Source organism: Pinus tabuliformis, chromosome 1_1, assembly GCF_031772625.1.
Source record: "Pinus tabuliformis cultivar Carrire ecotype Pingquan chromosome 1_1, CPIR1, whole genome shotgun sequence".
Classification (NCBI taxonomy): Eukaryota; Viridiplantae; Streptophyta; class Pinopsida; order Pinales; family Pinaceae; genus Pinus; species Pinus tabuliformis.
This window is the reverse complement of record NC_142297.1, coordinates 696,914,151-696,935,878: the sequence shown is the minus strand read 5'-3', so window position 1 is coordinate 696,935,878 and position 21,728 is coordinate 696,914,151. Positions and strand designations below refer to the sequence as shown.

At 35.9% G+C, this 21,728-nt stretch overlaps 1 non-coding gene across 1 annotated transcript; it reads left to right on the top strand.

Moving 5' to 3' along the window:
• The first annotated feature begins 1,171 nt into the window (after positions 1 to 1,171).
• On the top strand, positions 1,172 to 1,244 carry TRNAA-UGC (transfer RNA alanine (anticodon UGC)). Its single transcript has one exon. It is a non-coding gene; the product is annotated as a tRNA-Ala (tRNA).
• Positions 1,245 to 21,728: the final 20,484 nt, after the last annotated feature.

Sequence of the window (21,728 nt, the reverse complement as noted above, 5' to 3'; positions counted from 1 at the left end):
TAAATAAAAAAGGTGGTTTAAAGAGGTCATAATTTTATTTAGAAATTAATAAAAATTTCAGTCAAATTAATAGCAAACTGCTATCAAGGTTCACTGTTTTAGGTGTTCCAAGAGGATTTTTTTAGTGTTGAATTTATATTTATTTTTAAAAAAATTGAGGATTTTTTATAGTGTTGAATTTATATTTATTTTAAAACAAAATGATTAAACACTATGCTAGTTAATTTTTTTTAGAAATTTTCTTGCTATATTCTAACAAGAAATTTGAAGTCCATGAAAAATTGTGACCTAATAACATTAAATAAAAATGACATTTATATCAATAATTTTCATTAAAAAAAATTAAAAATGTGGTATATCAAACCCTGTATCTTTTACTCAGCAATTCTCAAATAACAAAAGGTATAATATATAAATATAGGTTTATATTTTCATATTTATTTAATATAATTATAAAATTACTTTGCAAATTATTTAAAAAAAAATCTATTAAACCTAGACTTAATTAATTAATTATAAAAAGAAAACATAACCCTAATCAACCAATATTAATCACATTATACCCTCTTTTCTCAATAAAGATAATTTCATTAGAGGCACGACAATGCGTCTGAGCTGCATCTCCTCTTAATTATGTGTCATCAACTTTTCTGTTTGCGAGGATCCTCTTCATATCCTCCCAAGCATTTCAAGTGATTTTTAAATGCATATCCTCTCTTTCTTAAGTGTGTCTGAACAAACTAAATGCCACAGGTAATGCAAAGCAAGCTCGCAATTGGGTTTTACCGAACGACATAGAATTTCATTGGAATAATTAATAAATTCCCTTGATGTTAATTTTCTTCAATATAATTTCATAATAAATAAATAACTAGCTAGTGAGTTGGTTTCAATATAATACCCCGTCGCTCAACCCCTATGCCTCCCCGCGAAGCACATTATTTCACATGTTTTGAAATCATCCCCACTTTATGCATATCATCCCCACTTCATTTTATTGTAAGCTATGATTCTTGTCGTTTCTACTAAGCCTGGTATTTGCATTACATGTCCTTCCATTGTGTTCGCATGTTCATGTACAACTGAATATACCAAAAAATGGATGGAGCAACTTAAACCCTAACTAGTTGGGGATGTAACTGAAAGGGTAGAACATAGAGAGCAACCAGTTGGGGATGTAGCTCAAACGGTAGAGCGCTCGCTTTGCATGCGAGAGGCACGGGGTTCGATACCCCGCATCTCCATCTTATTAAATTACAAATATTGCTTTATTTTAAGCGCCAAGAAGTTCCATAAATTCAGTGGTAAATTAGTTAAGCTTTACCATATTGAGTGAAGTTACATGGATCTTGTTGGTCCATGGGTAGTTTGTTCTTGTTTGTGTTTAGTTGAATTTTGTAATTTACATATTTTGAGTATTATGCATTTAAAAATATATTTGAAGTAATAAAAATTCACAATCTAGCTCCAAATTGTATTCTCAAATTTCCATTAAAAATATAAAAACACATAATAGTTAGATTGTGTATTTTCTTATAAGTGTAGTGTAATTATTTTCCTCTTTTTTTCTTTTCCAGCATATTTTCTGGTCAATTATACCCAAGATACGATAAGGAGTTGTTGGAATTGTAAGTTTGTGTCATGAAATCTGCGCAATCTAGGTGCGCAAATATTGCTTTATTTTAAGCGCCAAACTCTTCTTTAGAGGTAAATTCATAAATAACAAATGATATATACAAAATTGCAAGGATCCATGGCACAATAGTATCTCGTCTGTCTCCAGATCAGAAGGCTGTATGTTCGATTCACGTTGGGTTCAATTACAAAAACCACCAAAGCTCTCTCTATCAATAAACACAAACACTCGGTGTTAAAATTTCTAGTTCAATAGATCACCAAAGCTCTCTCTATCAATAAACACAAACACACGGGTGTTAAAATTTCTAGTTCAATAGATCACCAAAGCTCTCTCTATCAATAAACACAAACACACGGTGCTAAAATTTCTAGTTGAATAGATCACCAAAGCTTTTTCTATCAAAAAAAACATACTTTTACTAGAGTTAGGTGTTAAAATTTATAAAGACATTTATTTTTATTTAATTTAGGCTTTTATGATCTATATCAAGTTTGATTCTTCGTTTTATATAATTTTTTGATCTTTCTGTGATTTTTCTCTCATCTCTATTTCACTATAACTTTTCACTAAACATTTATTCTTCTTCCTAGAAGCATGTGATTCTTTAATCATTTTATGTTTTCTCTTTCCTCTCTGCTTTGTCTTGCAGGTATGCTACATGCTTGCATCAAAAGCTTCTTCATCTAATTAACCACCGATCAACAGGGCTTGAAATAAATCCACTTGCAAATTGGTTCACGTTTACAAAATAAATTGTACCAATCAATCATATAGAAGGATCAAAATAAATTTAGGAGCAAATTGGTAAAGCTTTACAATATTGAGAGAAGTTCCATAAATTCAGTGGTAAATTAGTTAAGCTTTACCATATTGAGTGAAGTTACATGGATCTTGTTGGTCCATGGGTAGTTTGTTCTTGTTTGTGTTTAGTTGAATTTTGTAATTTACATATTTTGAGTATTATGCATTCAAAAATATATTTGAAGTAATAAAACTTCACAATCTAGCTCCAAATTGTATTCTCAAATTTCCATTAAAAATATAAAAACACATAATAGTTAGATTGTGTATTTTCTTATAAGTGTAGTGTAATTATTTTCCTCTTTTTTTCTTTTCCAGCATATTTTCTGGTCAATTATACCCAAGATACGATAAGGAGTTGTTGGAATTGTAAGTTTGTGTCATGAAATCTGCGCAATCTAGGTGCGCAAATATTGCTTTATTTTAAGCGCCAAACTCTTCTTTAGAGGTAAATTCATAAATAACAAATGATATATAAAAAATTGCAAGGATCCATGGCACAATAGTATCTCGTCTGTCTCCAGATCAGAAGGCTGTATGTTCGATTCACGTTGGGTTCAATTACAAAAACCACCAAAGCTCTCTCTATCAATAAACACAAACACTCGGTGTTAAAATTTCTAGTTCAATAGATCACCAAAGCTCTCTCTATCAATAAACACAAACACACGGGTGTTAAAATTTCTAGTTCAATAGATCACCAAAGCTCTCTCTATCAATAAACACAAACACACGGTGCTAAAATTTCTAGTTGAATAGATCACCAAAGCTTTTTCTATCAAAAAAAACATACTTTTACTAGAGTTAGGTGTTAAAATTTATAAAGACATTTATTTTTATTTAATTTAGGCTTTTATGATCTATATCAAGTTTGATTCTTCGTTTTATATAATTTTTTGATCTTTCTGTGATTTTTCTCTCATCTCTATTTCACTATAACTTTTCACTAAACATTTATTCTTCTTCCTAGAAGCATGTGATTCTTTAATCATTTTATGTTTTCTCTTTCCTCTCTGCTTTGTCTTGCAGGTATGCTACATGCTTGCATCAAAAGCTTCTTCATCTAATTAACCACCGATCAACAGGGCTTGAAATAAATCCACTTGCAAATTGGTTCACGTTTACAAAATAAATTGTACCAATCAATCATATAGAAGGATAAAAATAAATTTAGGAGCAAATTGGTAAAGCTTTACAATATTGAGAGAAGTTCCATAAATTCAGTGGTAAATTAGTTAAGCTTTACCATATTGAGTGAAGTTACATGGATCTTGTTGGTCCATGGGTAGTTTGTTCTTGTTTGTGTTTAGTTGAATTTTGTAATTTACATATTTTGAGTATTATGCATTCAAAAATATATTTGAAGTAATAAAAATTCACAATCTAGCTCCAAATTGTATTCTCAAATTTCCATTAAAAATATAAAAACACATAATAGTTAGATTGTGTATTTTCTTATAAGTGTAGTGTAATTATTTCCCTCTTTTTTTCTTTTCCAGCATATTTTCTGGTCAATTATACCCAAGATACGATAAGGAGTTGTTGGAATTGTAAGTTTGTGTCATGAAATCTGCGCAATCTAGGTGCCCATGGGTTTCTTAGGGTGTTGAGTCCATTCATGTATTCAAAAATGCATTTTAAACAACAAAAAATCACAATCTTGTTCAAAATTGTATCGTCGAATTTCAATGAAAAAACAAAAATGCCTAATACTTCGACTATGCCCTATAGGTGTAATCTAACTATTCAATGTTTTCGCCATTTTCTAGTCAATTTTGCTCAAGATCTAAGAAGGAATTGTTGGAATCATAAGTTTGAGTTGTATAATTTGCACAACCAAGTGCCCAATATATTTTTTTTAGTGTGATGAATTTATTTATGAATTCAAAAATGCATTTTAAATAACAAAAAATCACAATATCACAAAAAATTATAGTGAAATATATATATTGTTAGACTTTGTTTTTTCCTATATCACACGGATGCCACGACACTTCATTATTTTAAACTTTATATTTTTATTTTATTTTTTAAATAGCAACCGTGTTGGATGGTGTCTACATAAATGTTGATAGGAATTTGGATAAAAAAAATTGTTTCCATAGGACTAGCAAAGCCCTTTCTTCATATAAGACTTATATCTTTAGGACCCAAGGAACAATTGACAATATTGTTTTCTACCACTAAGTTCTACAGACTATGTTATAGTGTTTATTATGATAGTAGGATTGACCATTTACCTCAAATACTTAGTCTAAACATGAGTGCTAAACATGAAAAATACTTCCCGGTGGCAAATGATGTTAGGTAGAAAGAGTGTCTAAAGCTATCATAACATGGAAGCATCTAAGCTATTATTCTATTTATCAAAGCTAGTGCTATGATCTTGATACATTGGTTGCATGATATCCTTTGATTTTTTAGTAAATCGATTAACCTATATGGGTTGGTCACATTAAACCAAGGAAACCAAAAGGGTCTCAATAGAAAAGCATGACTAAAAGGCTATTATCATAAAAAATAGTCAATTAGTGGAAGAAATGTTTTCATAATGAAAGAGAAAAAACAATTTATTAAATTAAGTGAAGAAGTTAATTAGATAATATGTAAGGAGTGAAATGCACAACACAAATGAAAGAGTGTGCATGTAGATATATCTAGAGATGGTGTCTTTGCAAAATATAGTATAATTGATAACAATACACAATGACAACTTAAAAATTTTAATGTGCTAAAAAAATATTAGTGTAAGTTATATGTGTGTATCGAGAAGTGGACTATAAATTAGAGAATACAAACTTGAATACCAAAAATTACTCAAAATCTAGGTAGAAAGTGAATTTGAGCTCTTATACCATTGATATAGGATAAGGATAGGAAGGGGACCTTAGTAGTTCACCATCTTTCAATTTTAATAAAATTGTTTAAACTATACAACTTAGTCACTCTAAACCAACAAAGCCAAGAAAGCCACATCGGAAGTCAATGACTAAAAGATTATTATGACAAACAACTTATGAAAGGAAATAATGTTTCAACAGTGAAAGTGATTCATTCAATGAAGAGGGAATATATTTATATAACTATATGTGAGAAGTAAATTAAATGGAAAACTTCAAAGGGGATGCATGTAGATATGTACATAACTATGCATTTGCAAAACATAGTAAGGAGTGATAAGAACGCAAAAATAAGAACTAAAAAGATCTAAATATTTTTTGAATTTAGGCTTCTCTGATCCATAATGAATTACGAAAATTATTTCGGTAGAAATCACATAACATAAATTTTTTGTCCAAAAGATCTAAATATGTTAATAACATATATGTCACTAGTATGTGTGGTTTAGAAAGTGAACCATAGAGAAGGGAATGGAAACCAAAATATTAGAGAATTATAAATTGATATATTATTATTGGTATAGAATTCAATTATTTTTAAAGGACATGTAGGAAGTTAAATAATAGATATCCTCCTTATTTTCCATGAAGAAATACATTATTAAAAATTGATATGTAATGCAAACTTGAAGGTAATGGTAAAATTGCAAGTAAATTTTTTATGTATTGTAGGCAATGGATCACTTTGCAAAACACATAAATTTGTGGTTTTTTAAACTTAGTTAACAACATAAAAAAAAGACAATAGACCATATCAGAAACAAATAACAGCAAAAATGATAAAGGATTTCACCCCTCTCATGGGCTACATCTCCTGGTTCAGCTCCAATGCTTTTTCTCTTTCATAAGTGCTCAAGTTTATGTTTAAATGACTTTACAATGCTCAGACTGTAAAAATTATGTCTCCAATGGATCCAGAATTGTCAAAAACCCTCATCTAGGCTCTTTTTTCACCTCATTTGGCCAAAAACTCATAAAGTTATGTTTTTTCCAAGTTTTTCAAATTTTCCACAGCTAACCATCCTACAATTGGCCCCAAACTTGGCTTGAGCACCCCAAACCCGAAATTGGCGCACAATTTCAGCCTACAATCATGCCCGATGATGCAAATTGTTAGACACGTTAAATAACCAATAACCCCCATTTTTCGAAAATTAGGGTCGTATGGGGGCACGTGCCAAGGGGTTGGGGCTAACCACCCACCCCCGTTGGACGACCCCCAATAGAACTGGCACCTAGGCACATTGCTTCCCATAAAATCAGGACTAGGGCCAAAAATCACACGTCGAACCCAAATTCTGCACTAAGTGCTTGCGGTGGTGGCATGAGGTTCTATAGCGGCATGGGACCGGGGTTGGTCCCTAAACTCTGTGCCCATTGTAACAACCCCCAAAAGATTATGCATGTGGTCACATTGGGTATTAAAACCATGGGTTGGGGCCTTACCTTAGCACCCTTATCCCAAACACCTTTCTCTACTCCAACATGGGTTACATGTGGTGGACAAGACCGTGGGCTAGGCCTGTATGACTCTGCCCTTCTCTGCATGTTAGCATTGAGGTTTGATCTGCGGTCCTATGGCATATTGTTGTGGGTGATGACTATGGCTTGGTGTTGGGGCTATGAGGATGATCTTAGATGGAGTCAAGGATCACATGGTATGCCATGTTGCTAGCAAGGAAATTTCTAAGGAGATGTGGGATGCCTTAGCCACATTATATCAGGGATCTTCTGAGCAGCAGAAGATGTACTTAGAGCAGAATATGAGATCTTCTCAGATGCATAAGGGAGAACGTGTGGATCCATTCCTAACAAAGCTAAAGGAGACCCATGATGAGTTGTCGGTTGCGGGGCATACACCTTAGGATTTAGAGTTAGTGAGATTGGTGCTCAATTCTGTCTCAGATGAGTAGCGAGTCTTTGTCTAGAGTATCCTCAGCAGAGAAACATTGCCCAATTGGGATGAGATGTGGGAAAATCTAAAACAAGAGGAGATGAGGAGAGACCTAGTAAAGGTCAAACTTGAAGGAAGCAACAACATTAGTGGGTCGAACCTAAAGAGGACGAGGAGAATGTAGCCCTTACATCAAAGGGATAACAGGGGCAACAAAGACGAAAGAAAGATGTCTCCAAGGTGAAGTGTTTCAGATGCGGCGAGATGGGCCACTATGCATCCCAGTTTCCTTTGAAGAAAAAGGACAAGGATGAGAAGCATGATCCTAAGGTTGCAGTCGCAAAGATCAAATAGGAGGAGGATTTCACCATGACAACCAAGATACCTCTAGGAGGGAAGTGGTCTGATTTAGAGTTGTAGTTCGAAAGATCAACAAATGGGAAGGATCCTTGAGGAGTCTACCTATGGGATCAATGCCTTGCTACAGGAGCCCAGTTTTTTAGTAGCATGATGGACTAGTGTTGTATGGTGTCGAGGAGTGTCAGGGAAATAGTTGCAGTGGATAGGAGTGATAGAGACTGAATAGCATAGAGCAGAGTTGGTAGCAGTGCAGATGGAATAGTGCAGAGGTCAGCAACATTGTAGAAGATTCAAAGGGTCAACACAGAGACTAGCAATAGTTAGTTCCAACATTCCTGAGGTATCATACTGAACAGATTCAGTTCAGTAATTTTGGATGTTTTTCAGTTGCTTCTCTCAGCAACTGAGTTGTAGTACATATGTAGTGCTAGCAATGGCAGTGCTAGTAGCATAGCAGATGCAACATTTGAGAGGGAGTTGTAGTACAGATGTAGCAATGGCAGTGGCAGTGTCAAAAGCAGTAGTACAGGTATAGCAGCAGCGCAGTAGATGGTGGACAGCATGTCAGACATCAGTAGCATATAGGACGATGCTTAACAGATAGAGAAGTATGCAGCAACAGTATATTGCTAGAGCACATTCCTTGCTAAGAGGGAGTGTTGATTTGGGGTAGCATTGGATGTGGTCTAGACCTCAAATTTTGCAGGGAGACTTGGGCGCATTCATTCCAAAGAACCCATAAACCATTTAGGGAAATTCCACCCAGAGAAGATTATATTAAAATAATTAATATTTTTAATGGGGTTCCTGAGTCTAAACTTTGGAAAATTAAAATATTAATGGGTATTAATCTAATTGTGGGTGTAACTTTTAGAAAAATATGGAGATCAAGTCAAAATGATGTGAGCCTTTGATCAGGAGTTAATCTAGATCGTTGGTTTTCCAACTAGTAGATATAAGAAGGGGCTTGAGGGTCATTTGGAAAGTACACCAAGAGATCAAGAGATCAAATTTTTGAAGTGAGAAGTTCTGAGGAGGAAATTCTGATCAAGGAGATTTCTTGCAGAAAGGGGCAATGACTATTCGGAAGAAATAAGTTTTCTTGGGCCAAAGAGTATAAGGCAGAGAGAAGGAAGAATGACATCTAGAAAGAGGCAGATGTTGGCCCACGCAGAGCTAATGCAATGGTAGCGTAGGCCTTAAAGGGAAATCAAATTCCTACTGATGAAATCAAGTTTTAGTAGACGGGAGTCAGGGTGTGAGACCGGGAGGCAGAGATTCATATTTTATAACCAATAGAGGGTCTAGAAAAGGAGCATTGTGATACCCAACAGGGGTGACGCAGGAACTGCGTAGGAGTGACATAGTTCTACGCAGAGGGTATGCAAAGGCTCCAGTTCAGCGTGATAATACTTAGATTCTCCTCGTGACAGGTTGAGATCATTTCACCGTTCATTTTGTCCAGTTTCTCTTTGTATCGGATTTCTATTTGAGCATCCAAGAATATTACTCAGATTTTCTCCTGCATAATAATAAAACCCTCAGATCTGTTGCATCGGTTTTCCCACATTGGTTTTTTCCGCGGACATTTTTCCAAAAATAACGATGTCAATTGTGTTGTATTTTATTTCTTGATCAATCTCTTGTTTCCACATATATTTTAATCAAGTGAGGGCTACAGTGTATGTATTATGATATTTTCCGTAACAAACTGCAAATAATTTATTTGAAGTAATTTAACAAATAGGAGTAATATCATCAGTTGCTCCAGTAGGGATTATGGTTTATAGAATTTTCACATGGTATCAAAGTTGCATGTGAAGCAAGAAGAGCAGAGTCGGTAGATGCAGCACTGGGTAGAAGAGGGAGATCGAACAGTTATAAGAGGCAGCAATTCAAAACCCCAGATGGTTTGCGCAATTCTTAGTCGGAGGGCTGAAATTTCAAGGCAGTCTCTTTTCGAGTGAGTCAACAAAGAGAAGGGCTACTAGATCGATTTTTTTTCCAGGGCAGATGGAGCAGCATTGAAATCTCAGCATGAGGAGGAGCTGGTGGGACGTAGATTCTTCTGCAGGCAGTTTGCTGGGCAGAAAATCGTCATAAAGAGGAGAAGCATGGCTGCGCAAATTTCTTCCTCAGAGAATTCCTAGCCGAGGAATTTCAATTCTCTAGAGCTGAGCAGCAGTAAGGGGCAACAGTTTTACAAGCTCCAGTAGGGAGTGCATAGGCTAGCCCAGCAATAACACAAAGGAGAGAGGAGGTCATTCGACTTTCTATTTTTGGAAGAAATGGCAACCAGTGGCTTGAGGGATCAAGACAGGTTGGACGAAACATCCAACTATGTCATTTAAAACGCTAAAATTTCATTCCACTTGGATGAGCATGCCCTCAAGATGTATGTACATAGTGTGGTGGTTTAACCTGTGGATGCAGATTTGCTAAATAAGTATAAGGATGAGATGGAAAAGGCCAAGAGGATGATCCTGGAAGGATTCAAGGATCACATGGTGTGCCATGTTGCTAGCAAGGTAATGTCACACAACGAAGGCAATGTCACACAACGATCCCTAATATTGTCACGAGGGTCACATGGCCTCTATGTGATGGAAGAAGATGTGCCCGAAGTTGATTATTGTTTAGTTTTCATAGGGCGAGTGGTACCAACAATATAGGGATTCTCACAAAAGTTATAAATACTAGTGGATGACTTCTGCACATACTTAGTTAATTTAGGTGAATGAATGTGACACAAGCATGATATAAAAGTTAGGAAGGGCACTCTCTATAAAAATGAGAAACAAATTCATGTGAAGAAAATCCCCATGAGATATAGCATTATGTGGCAGGGAGAGAATCCTTCTTACAAATATGAAACATTCATCCCAAACTTGGAGTGGGGATAATTCCTGTGCCAAATGTGAGATAGTTATGTTCTAGGAACAAAGGAATCAATATAAGCTAATAAAATAAAAATATAAATAAATATATACTATTTAAAAAAATGGAACCCAAGTGATAAACAAGGAAAAATATAAAATAAATAAATAAATAAAAAAGAAAAAATGAGGAGGAAAGTATATTTATGACATTTTGAATTTACTAGTATTGTGGCAAATTTTGGTCAATATATATTTTTTTGTATGTAGTTAATATGTGTGAATATAATCATTTCAAACATTATTAATATTTCCATATTTTTTGGTGGTTTCAATTAACTTATGGTTTTTCTACTTGGAATTTACCAATACTATGACATATCTTAATCAACATACCTATTTTTGGAGTTGCCTTTAAAGCAATTAAACAACTCCTTTTTTTTTCTTTTATATAATTAATAAAAAAAATATTTAAAAATATTATACCATACTTATATAAGTAATACTAATACATTTAAATTTATCATTATTCTCACATAATAATATTTTGTATAATAAAATTTTACATCAACTTTTAATATTATTTCAATTTCCAATATCCCAAACCAATAATAATTTCCCTTCCCTGGTTAATAAAGATGTCACATCCAATGGTTTTTTTCAAAGCGAAAAAAGCATGATTATATTATATAAGGTATATAATGAAACAGATAGTACATCATAAGGGCTTTAGGAAGTTGGAGCAATCTGTGCCAAAAAATACTTAGATGAGATGGGAAGCATAATCCCAGCAAAAAGAGATAAGATATACATCAAGATAGATAGCCTTTTGAGGTGTCAAAAAGCTTGCAGATAAAACATTTTGCATAGCTCATGAAGGAGAATAAGGAAAATAAGATCTTCTGAGTTATAACAGCACTGTTCAAAATTTTCGATTCATACTTCGACCATTCATAAACCGAAAATATTCAGTAGGGAGGAGAGAAGCAAAAAGAACAAAATAACAGTGCATACCTGGATTCAGCAAAATTGAAATTAAGTACCAGGGATGGAAAATTCTTGGATGGAGAAAATTTCCTCATCAGATATTACCTTCATGTTCCAGATACCTATTTCTGATAGAAGACCTTCCTTTGATAAGATGTCTGCTTGCTAGTTCTGGGATCTGTAAATGTGTTGGATGGAGCATCCTTCCATCCTCCTCCAAAGGAACATGATTCTGTCCATCCAGCCTGCAAGGTGAGGATTACTGATATGGTTCTTTCCCAATACATAATCAACCATGACTTTGGAATCTCCGAAAATTGTAACAGACTGTATGTTAAAGAAAAGGCAAAAAGTTAGAAGACCCACGAGAGCCATCGCCTCAGCTTTGCAATTGGAACCCTTTCCCCCATTCCAGGAAATGAGATATTGTAAATTTTCATCCATGATGATGTGAACCCCACAACCACAAGAGCTATTTTGTGCAGCTCCATCAAAATACGCTCTTGGAAGCATTGTGTGATCATGTGCTTGCTCTTTTTTATTAGACTTTTTTTCGCTTGTATGACTTTGTCGGTAAGGTGTCATAGAGAGATACAATACTTTGTAGGATTCCAGTGAAAGACCCTTTTTTGTCCTTGAAGATTATGTTGTTCCTCCATCTCCATATGCACCAGAGGGCGATAATAATTATTGGCCTCCAGGATTCTTTCTGCCCGCTCCACCAAAGGAATGCTTCTTTTGTAGAAGCATGAGAAATATGAGGGAAACCATATAAATCTGCCAGTGCATGCCATAATTGCTGAGTTTTCTGGCATTGAAAGAACATGTGACAGTTGCTTTCCTCAGCGGATTTGCACATTAAACAGAAACCCGGCCCATGCCAACTCCTCTTTTTCAAATTTTCCCATGACAGGTTTTTGTTGTGGAAGACCAGCCATGAGAAATATATTGTTTTGGAAGGACATCCAGATTTCCAAAAAATTGTTGGAAATATTGGGCTGGTAAGAGTAGTCTTTAATCCTATCAGGTTTGAGTAAATGTCCTTTACACATACCGGGGCAATTCCTTTTGTATCTTTCCAGATAAGGACATCATCTTCCAAAGAGAGATATATGCCACAGTTTCTCAAACAGTCTCTGATTTTCTTCCATTGTTGTGCCAATATATCAGACATCCCCATATTCTCATCATCTTTCCAAAGAGGGAAAGGGCCTAGCCATACTGCAATAAGTTTGTCCCAAGTGAAAAATCCTTTCCTATGGAAAACATTTAGGAGCATCTCAAGCAAAATGGTGTCCTCTCGTCCACTCAAGAATGGATCTATTCCAATGAGTATTCTGCTACTAGACTGGAAGCTCCATGCCAAGTTCCTTAAGAAATACTCTTCTATCTTGTGAAAACTCAGCCATATTGCTGACCCATAAGCGGATCCAATCCTTCCCAACCTATACCAATATGAAATATCCTTACAGCCCATATATTTCTTCTTTATTGTGTTGCTCCAAGGACCCTCTCCATAAATCCCTCTCCACAATGATTTGCATAAGAGTGCCTTTCTGAAGGTCCACAGGTCCAGAAGGCCCCATCCACCAAAGTTTTTCAGCAATGAGATATCTGATAATTTAGATAGGTGATATTTTTTTTGTTCAAATTGGCCACCCACTATAAAGTTTGCAGATAGCTTGTTCATCTTCTGAATGATACTTGCAGGGAGAAAAAATAAGTGAGCCCAGTATACAGCAAGTTGTGTTAGAACTGATTGGGCTAAAATAACTCTTCCTACCAGAGATAGGCATTTGTATTCCCATGCTGATATCTTTTTATAGTATCTATCTATTATCCATTGCCAGTCCAATTTAGAATATCCTTTTGCTTTTAACTGGAATCCTAAGTATTTCATTCCATGCTTGATGGACCACGCCTATATCCCGAACAGCAAGAATATCCATTCTATTGTTTCCAAATTGACATCATTATAGAAAAAAATGGATTTTGATTCATTTATTTGTAGTCTAGTGGCTTTTTGGAATCTTTTAACGATGTCATGTAAACTTATCCAGGAGAGTCTGCATAGCATTCCAAAAATAAGTATATCATCTACAAATAAGTTATGCGAAATATAATTGCTTTTGCAAATCTTCAATGGCCGACACTTGTTTTCTCTAACTGCCTTCTTAATATGGAGACTTAAGGAAATCATTGCCAAGATAAACAATGGGGGAGATAGGGGACAACCTTGACACAGTCCTCTGGAAGCTAAAAAATAAGAGGATGGAATCCCATTTATAATGATGACATAATTCACTTTCTCAACACATGCCATGATCTAGTTTATCATATTAGATTTCAAGCTAATATTTGCAAGTAAACATCTGATGAAACCCCAATCTAGGCAATCGTATGCCTTTCGAAGGTCAATTTTGAATACTTTTTTTAGTATGCATGGTGAACAAGCTTTCTTGTGTGTTGGAAACATCGTCCAAAATATTTCTTCCTTTTAAAAAACCATGTTGATCCTTTGTTAAAAACTAGATAAGGTAACTTTAATTCTTTCAGCAATAATTTTTGAAATGATTTTGAAGGATATATTACAGAGGGATATCACCCTGAAGTCTTGAAAATATTCTGCTTCCATTTTCTTTGGAATGAGTACTATTTGAGTGGAGGAAGTTATCTGATGTATGCCACCTAATATTATAGAGACTTCGACCATCCTTAGCAAATCATGTTTAATAAGATCAAAAAAATGGATGAAGAATTCAAACGTCCAGCCATCTGGGCCAGGACACTTATCCTTCTTGAAGGATTTCATGACTTTTAACAATTCTTCCTGTGTTATGGGCTGGAAAAGGCATTCATTTTGTTCATCATCAAACATTTGTGGGAATAAGTCAATGTCCCATAAAATGTCCTGCATCCTGCAGTCACCAGATCTCTTATATTGATTTTCAAAATATCTAACAGCTTCATTTGAGATGTCTTGTTGAGAGTATAGAAAGTCGCCTCGACCATCATTTATCTTCCATAACGTGGCTAAGATGGCAAAGGCTAAGAGGATGATCTTAGATGGAGTCAAGGAACACATGGTGTGCCATGTTGCTAGCAAGGAAATTTCTAAGGAGATGTGGGATGCCTTAGCCACATTATATCAGGGATCTTCTGAGCAGCGAAAGATGTACTTAGAGCAGAAGATGAGATCTCCTCAGATGCATAAGGGAGAACATGTGGATCCATTCCTAACAAAGCTGAAGGAGACCCGTGATGAGTTTTCGGTTGCGGGGCATACACCTCAGGATTCAGAGTTACTAAAATTGGTGCTCAATTCTGTCTCAGATGAGTGGCAAGTCTTTGTCTAGAGTATCCTCGGAAAAGAAACATTACCTAATTGGGATGAGATGTGGGCAACTCTAAAACAAGAGGAGATGAGGAGAGACCTAGTAAAGGTCAAACTTGAAGGAAGCAACAACATTATTGGGTCGAAACCTAAAGAGGACGAGGAGAATGTAGCCCTTACATAAAAGGGATAACAGGGGCAACAGAGATGAAAGAAAGATGTCTCCAAGGTGAAGTGTTTCAGATGAAACGAGATGGGCCACTATGCATCCCAGTTTCCTTTGAAGAAAAAGGACAAGAATGAGAAGCATGATCCTACGGTTGCAGCCGCAAAGATCAAACAGGAGGAGGATTTCACAATGACAACCAAGATACCTCTAGGAGGGAAGTGGTCTGATTTAGAGTTGTAGTTCGGAAGACCAAGAAATGGGAAGGATCTTTGAGGAGTCTACCTATTGGATCAATGCCTTGCTACAGGAGCCCATTTTTGTAGTAGCATGATGGACTAGTGTTGGATGGTGTCGAGGAGTGTCAAGGAAACAGTTGCAGTGGATAGGATTGATAGAGACTGAATAGCACACAACAGAGTTGGTAGCAGTGCAGATGGCATAGTGCAGAGGTCAGCAGCATTGTAGAAGATTCAGAGGGTCAACACAGAGACTAGCAATAGTTAGTTCCAACATTCCTGAGGTATCATACTGAACACATTCAGTTCAGTAATTTTGGATGTTTTTCAATTGCTTCTCTCAACAACTGAGTTGTAGTACAGATGTAGTGTTAGCCGTGGCAGTGCTAGTAGCATAACAGATGCAACATTTGAGAGGGAGTTGTAGTACAGATGTAGCAATGGCAGTGGCAGTGTCAAAAGCAGTAGTACAGTTGCAGCAGTAGCGCAGTAGATGGTGGACAACATGTCAGACATCAGTAGCGTATAGGACGATGCTTAAGAGTCAGAACAGTATGTAGCAACAGTATATTGCTAGAGCACATTCCCTGCTAAGAGGGAGTGTTGATTTGGGGTAGCATTGGATGTGGTCTACACCTCAAATTTTGCAGGGAGACTTGGTCGCATTCATTCCAAAGAACCCATAAACTGTTTAGGTAAATTCCACCCAGAGATGATTATATTAAAATAATTAATATTTTTAATGGGGTTCCTGAGTCTAAGCTTCAGAAAATTAAAATATTAATGGGTATTAATCTAATTGTGGGTGTAACTTTTAGAAAACGATGGAGATCAAGTCAAAACAATATGAGCCTTTGATCAGGAGTTAATATAGCTCGTTGGTTTTCCAACTATCAGATATAAGAAGGGGCTTGAGGGTCATTTGGAAAGTACACCAAGAGATCAAGAGATCAAATTTTTGAAGTGAGAAGTTCTGAGGAGGAAATTATGATCAAGGAGATTTCTTGCAGAAATGGGCAATGACTATTTGGAAGAAGGAAGTTTTCCTGTGCCAAAGAGTATAAGGAAGAGAGAAGGAAGAACGAAATCTAGAAAGAGGCAGATGTTGGCCCACACAGAGCTGATGCAGTGGCAGCATAGGCCTTAAAGGGAAATCGAATTCCTACTGAGGAAATCGAGTTTCAGTAGTTGGGAGTCAGGGTGTGAGACTGGGAGGCAGAGATTTATATTTGCTAACCAGTAGAGGGTCCAAAAAAGGAGCATTGTGATACCCAATAGGGGTGATGCAGGAACTGCGTAGGAGTGACGTAGTTCTGCGTAGAGGGTATGCAAAGGCTCCAGTTTAGCGTGATAATACTTGGATTCTCCTCGTGACAGGCTGAGATCATTTCACCATTCATTTTGTCCAATTTCTCTCTGTATCGGATTTCTAGTTGAGCATCCAAGAATATTACTTAGATTTTCTCCTGCATAATAATAAAACCCTCAGATCTGCTGCATCGGTTTTCCCGCATTGGGTTCCGCGGACATTTTTCCAAAAATAACGAAGTCAATTGTGTTGTATTTTATTTCTTGCTCAATCTTTTGTTTCCACATATAATTTAATCAAGTGAGGGCTACAGTGTATGTATTATGATATTTTCCGTAGCAAACTGCAAATAATTTATTTGAAGTAATTTAACAAATAGGAGTAATATCATCAGTTGCTCCAGTATGGATTATGGTTTATAGAATTTTCACATGGTATCAAAGTTGCATGTGAAGTAAGAAGAGTAGAGTTGGTAGATGCAACGCTGAGTAGAAGAGGGAGATCGAAAAGTTATAAGAGGCAACAATTCGAAACCCCAGAAGGTTTGCGCAATTCTTAGTCGGAGGGCTGAAATTTTGAGGAAGTCTCTTTTCGAGTGAGTCAACGAAGAGAAGGGCTACCAGATCAATTTTTTTGCCAGGGCAATTGGAGGAGCATTGAAATCTCAGCATGAGGAGGAGCTAGTGGGACGCAAATTCTTCTGCAGGTAGTTTGCTAGGCAGAAAATTGTCATAAAGAGGAGAAGCATGGTTAGGAAAATTTCTTCCTCAGAGAATTCTTAGCTGAGGAATTTCAATTCTCTAGAGATGAGTAGCAGCAAGGGGAAACAATTTAACAAGCTCTAGTAGGGAGTGCATAGGCTAGCCCAATAATAACACAAAGGAGAGAGGAGGTCATTCGACTTTCTATTTTTGGAATAAATGGCAACCAGTGGCTTGAGGAATCAAGACAGGTTGGACGGAACATCCAACTATATCATTTAGAAGGCTAAAATGTCATTCCACTTGGATGGGCATGCCCTCAAGATGTACGTCCACAGTGTGGTGGTTTAACCTGTGGATGCAAATCTGTTAAATAAGTATAAGGATGAGATGGAAAAGGCCAAGAGGATGATCCTAGAAGGAGTCAAGGATCACATGGTGTGCCATGTTGCTAGCTAAGCAATGTCACACAACGAAGGCAATGTCACACAATGATCCCTAATATTGTCACGAGGGTCACATGGCCTTTATGTGATGGAAGCAAATGTGCCAGAAGTTGATTGTTGGTTAGTTTTCATAGGGCGAGTTGTACCAAAAATATAGGGATTCTCACAAAAGTTATAAATACTAGTGGATGACTTCTGCACATATTTAGTTCATTTAGGTGAATGAATGTGACACAAGCATGATATAAAAGTTAGGAAGGGTGCTCTCTATGAAAATGAGAAACAAATTCATATTGTGAAGAAATTCCCCATGAGATATAGAATTATGTGGTGTGGAGAGAATCCTGCTTACAAATATGAAACATTCATCCCAAACTTGGAATGGGGATAATTCTTGTGCCAAATGTGAGATAGTTATGTTCTAGGAACAAAGGAATCAATATAGGCTAATAAAATAAAAGTATAAATAAATATATACTATTTTAAAAAATGTAACCCAAGTGATAAACAAGGAAAAATATAAAATAAATAAATAAGAAAAAATGAGGAGGAAAGTAGATTTATGACATTTTGAATTTACTAGTATTGTGGCAGATTTTGGTCAATATATATATTTTTGTATGTAGTTAATATATGTGAATATAGTCATTTCAAACATTATTAATATTTCCATATTTTTTTGGTGGTTTCAATTAACTTATGGTTTTTCTACTTGGAATTTACCAATACTATGACATATCTTAATCAACATACCTGTTTTTGGAGTTGCCTTTAAAGCGATTAAACAAATCCTTTTTTTTTTCTTTTATATAATTAATAAAAAAAAATATTATACCATACTTATATAAGTAATACTAATACATTTAAATTTATCGTTATTCTCACATAATAATATTTTGTATAATAAAATTTTACATCAACTTTTAATATTAATTCAATTTCCAATATCCCAAACCAATAATAATTTCCCTTCCCTGGTTAATAAAGATGTTACATCCAATGGTTTTTTTTCAGAGCAAAAAAAGCATGATTATATTATATAAGGTATATAATGAAACAGACAGTACATCATAAGGGCTTTAGGAAGCTGGAGCAATCTGTGCCAAAACATATTTAGATGAGATGGGAAGCATAATCCCAGCAAAAAGAGATAAGATATACATCAAGATAAATAGCCTTTTGAGCCGTCAAAAATCTTGCAGATAAAACATTTTGCATAGGTCATGAAGGAGAATAAGGAAAATAAGATCTTCTAAGTTATAATTGCACTGTTCAAAATTTTCGATTCATATTTCGACCATTCATAAACTGAAAATATCTCAGTAGGGAGAAGAGAAGCAAAAAGAACAAAATAACAGTGCATACCTTAGTTCAGCAAAAATGAAACCAAGTACCAGGGATGGAAAATTATTGGATGGAGAAAATTACCTCATAAGATATTACCTTCATGTTCCAGATACCTGTTTCTGATAGAAGACCTTCCCTTGGTAAGATATCTGCTTGCTGGTTCTGGGATCTGTAAATGTGTTGGATGGAGCATCCTTCCATCCTCCTCCAAAGGAACATGATTCTATCCATCCAGCCTGCAAGGTGAGGATTACTGATATGGTTCTTTCCCAATACATAATCAACCATGATTTTGGAATCTCCAAAAATTGTAACGGACTGTATGTTAAAGAAAAGGCAAAAAGTTAGAAGACCCGCGAGAGCCATCGCCTCAACTTTGCAATTTGAACCCTTTCCCCCATTCCAGGAAATGAGATATTGTAAATTTTCATCCATGATGATGTGAACCCCACAGCCACAAGAGCTATTTTGTGCAGCTCCGTCAAAATACGCTCTTGGAAGCATTGTGTGATCATGTGCTTGCTCTTTTTTATTAGACTTTTTTTGCTTGTATGACTTTGCCGGTAAGGTGTCATAGAGAGATACAATACTTTGTAGGATTCCCATGAAAGGCTCTTTTCTATCCTTGAAGATTATGTTGTTCCTCCATCTCCATATGCACCAGAGGGCGATAATAATTATTGGCCTCCAGGATTCTTTCTCCCCGCTCAACCAAAGGAATGTTTCTTTTGTAGAAGCATGAGAAATATAGGGAAACCATATAAATCTGCCAATGCATGCCATAATTGCTAAGTTTTCTGGCAGTGAAAGAACATGTGTCTGTTGCTTTCCTAAGCGGATTTGCACATTAAATAGAAACCTGGCTCGTGCCAACTCCTCTTTCTCAAATTTTCCCATGACAAGTTTTCGTTGTGGAAGACCAGCCATGAGAAATATATTGTTTTGGAAGGATATCCAGATTTCCAAAAAATTGTTAGAAATATTGGCCTAGTAAGAGTGGTCCTTAATCCTATCAGGTTTGAGTAAATGTCCTTTACACATACTGGGGAAATTCGTTTTGTATCTTTCCACATAAGGACATCATCTTCCAAAGAGCGATATATGACACATGTTCTCAAATAGGGTCTGATTTTCTTCCAGTGCTGTGCCAATATTTCAAACATCCCAATATTGTCAGCATCTTTCCAAAGAGGGAAAGGTCCCTCCCATACTGCAATAAGTTTGTCCCAAGTGAAAAAACCTTTCCTATGGAAAAAATTTAGGAGCATCTCAGGCAAAATGATGTCCTCTCGTCCGCTCAAGAATGGATCTATTCCAATGAGTATCCTGCTACCAGACTGGAAGCTCCATGCCAAGTTCCTTAGGAAATACTCTTCTATCTTGCGAAAACTCAGCCATATTGCCGACCCATAAGTGGATCCAATCCTTCCCAACCTATACCAGTATGAAATATCCTTACAGCCCATATATTTCTTCTTTATTGTGTTGCTCCAGGGACCCTCTCCATAAATCCCTCTCCACAGTGATTTTCATAAGGGTGCCTTTCTGAAGGTCCACAGGTCCAAAAGGCCCCATCCACCAAAGTTTTTTGGCAATGAGATATATGATAATTTAGATAGGTGATATTTTCTTTGTTCTGATTAGCCACCCCATATAAATTTTGCAATTAGCTTGTTCATCTTCTGAATGATACTTGCAAGGAGAAAAAATAAGTGAGCCCAGTATACAGCAAGTTGTGTTAGAACTGATTGGGCTAAAATAACTCTTCCTGCCAGAGATAGGCATTTGTATTCCCACGCTGATAACTTTTTATAGGATCTATCTATTATCCATTGCCAGTCCAATTTAGAATATCCTTTTGCTTTTAACCGAAATCCTAAGTATTTCATTCCATGCTTAATGGACCATGCCTCTATCTCGAACAACGAGGATATCCATTCTACTGTTTCCAAATTGACATCATTATGGAAGATAACGGATTTTCATTCATTTATTTGTAGTCTAGTGGCTTTTTGGAATCTTTTAAGGATGTCATGTAAACATATCCAGGAGAGTCTGCATAACATTCCAAAAATAAGTATATCATCTACAAATAAGTTATGCGAAATATAATTGTTTCTGCAAATCTTCAATGGCCGACACCTGTTTTCGCTAACTGCCTTGTTAATATGGAGACTTAATGAATTCATTGCCAAGATAAACAATAGGGGAGATAGGGGACAACCTTGACGCAGTCCTCTGGCAGCTAAAAAATAAGAGGATGGAATCCCATTTATAATGATGGCATAATTCACTTTCTCAACACATGCCATGATCCAGTTTATCATATTAGATTTCAAGCCAATCTTTGCAAGTAAGCATCTGATGAAACCCCAATCTAGGCAATCGTATGCCTTTCGAAGGTCAATTTTGAATATGACAGCTTCACTTTTTTTAGTATGCATGGTGAACAAGCTTTCTTGTGTGTTGGCAACAACGTCCAAAATATTCCTTCCTTTTAAAAAACCATGCTGATCCTTTGTTAAAAATCTAGATAAGGTAACTTTAATTCTTTCAGCAATAATTTTTGAAATGATTTTGAAGGATATATTACAGAGGGATATCGGCCTGAAGTCTTGAAAAGATTTTGCTTCCATTTTCTTTGGAATGAGTGCTATTTGAGTGGAGGAAGTTATCTGATGTATGCTACCTGATATTCTAGAGCCTTCGACCATCCTTAGCAAATCATG